This window comes from Belonocnema kinseyi, chromosome 10 (assembly GCF_010883055.1).
Source record: "Belonocnema kinseyi isolate 2016_QV_RU_SX_M_011 chromosome 10, B_treatae_v1, whole genome shotgun sequence".
NCBI lineage: Eukaryota > Metazoa > Arthropoda > Insecta > Hymenoptera > Cynipidae > Belonocnema > Belonocnema kinseyi.
In genome coordinates, this window is record NC_046666.1 from 52,035,256 (window position 1) to 52,037,291 (window position 2,036).

Below are 2,036 nucleotides of genomic sequence, written 5' to 3' on the forward strand. Positions count from 1 at the left end.
TCTCTATCCCATCCACACACTACTCCTTTCCCCTGCCGAGTGAGTCACGCCTACCCCGAAAGGGAAATGGCTTAATGGTGTAATAATAATAATAATTGAAAAATCTTTAGTTGTTGAACATTCATCTCTTGGGTTGAAAACCGTACTATTTTGTTAAAAATTAGTTCTTTTTTTCTGAAAATTGATTTTTTTTTAGTTATGAATAAGCTATTTGTTTAAAGATTCATATATTTTGTTATAAATTTCTCTTTTTTTGGTAAAAAATTCATATTTCTGGTTAAAAATTTGACTTTTTTATTCTTAAATTCATATTTTTTGGGAGAAATTTCATCGTTGTTGGTGGAAATGTCAACTGCTACAGTTTTTGTTAAGAATTCGTCTTTTTTCAATTCAACGATCTTATAAATTATAAGTCTTTCCGCCTTGAAAATGTAACTGTTTGGTTAAAAATGTAACGGTTTTTGGTTGAAGTTTAATTTTTTAAATAAATAATTCGATTATTTGGTTAACAGTTCATCACTGTAGGTTAAAAATGTATTATTATTTTGTAGTTGAAAATGCAACTATTTGGTTAAACGGCATCAGTTTTTAGTTGAAGTTTATTGTATCGACTATTTGGTTGAAAATTCTTCTTCGTTAAAAAATTAGAGTATTTGGTTAAAAATTCGAATTAAAAAATGTTCCAAGATTAAAATACTAGTGTTTGATTATACAGCGTCAGCGAAAATGACAAATTTCTCATAGAAAAGTCAGGGAATTTTAAAAATGAAATTTTGAAGCCACCTTTATTAAATCAAATTTTACGAAAATGATGTACTTAAAGATCCGAACGTTTAAATGAACGAAATATTTACCCCCATTTCTATTTAGCCCATAAATATTGATTCAAATGTAATTTAAAACCTGCATTATAATTCTGTTTCAATAATAAATTATTTTTAATATAATTAAACAAACATTATAGCCCTTTTTTGCTTACAAAGTCATCAGTAAAAAATTTCGTTCATGTAAACGTTCAGAACTTCAAGCACATACGAAAATGAAAATTAATTCAATATCTAACTTCAATATTTAACCAATTGAAGGTTGTTAATTTGGTAAATGTCGATAATAGAATCTATCATAAAAAAAATGATCAAGTCCATATATTTTTTGTCAAGAAATACAATTTAAAGTTAGGGATACTTTTTTTTAGGGAAATAGAGACTTCGAAATTCCTTAGAACTGCTTTTGTGCTTATACTCGTAGTAGATCAAAATGAATGCAAAAAACTATATTCATATGATCCTTCAACTGATCGAGTTTTTTGTGCTGGATACGTAAAATCTGGAGCAATTGATAGTTGTTTTGGCGACTCTGGTGGTCCAACAGCACTTATGGATAGAGACCTGGTTCTCCTGATATCTACATGAAAATATCAGCCTTCTTTGATTGGATAGCAGAAACTACTGACCTTTCGAAAAATTAGATGAAAATGTATTCCAAATGCAATTAATTCTTCGGGTTTACATTTTTATCTGATCTAATATTGAAAATAATTTGACTGTTATGAAAAAAATAAATGCAGAATATTTCTTTCCTAGTGATATAAAATTGAATTAATGAATAATAAAAAAGTCACTTTTTATTTTTCTACTCTTCGCGAAGTCCTTCATTTTTTGTTGTCTGAAAGATAGTAAAATTTATGATCATTATTCGATGGTGAAAAATGGAATGAGAATAATAAAAAAATTAATGCTTATGAAAGATTAATTGGTTTTCGCTTCTGGTTTTACTCCTGCTTTGTAAATTCATACGCTTAATCATTTCAGTTCAATCTTCGCTGCCCACGTCCAACATGTAGGAGGTAATTTTTTAATCGATCTGGTTTCCTATCATTTCTGACGTATCAGGGTCTGATTAGAATTGGAATTTGGACCTGGAGAAATTTTTGAAATCGGCTCACCGGAAATTTTTTAAATTATGTCCGACAAGACATAATATAATGTATATTTATAATATATATATATATTTTTTTTTAAATGACTAGTCAATCC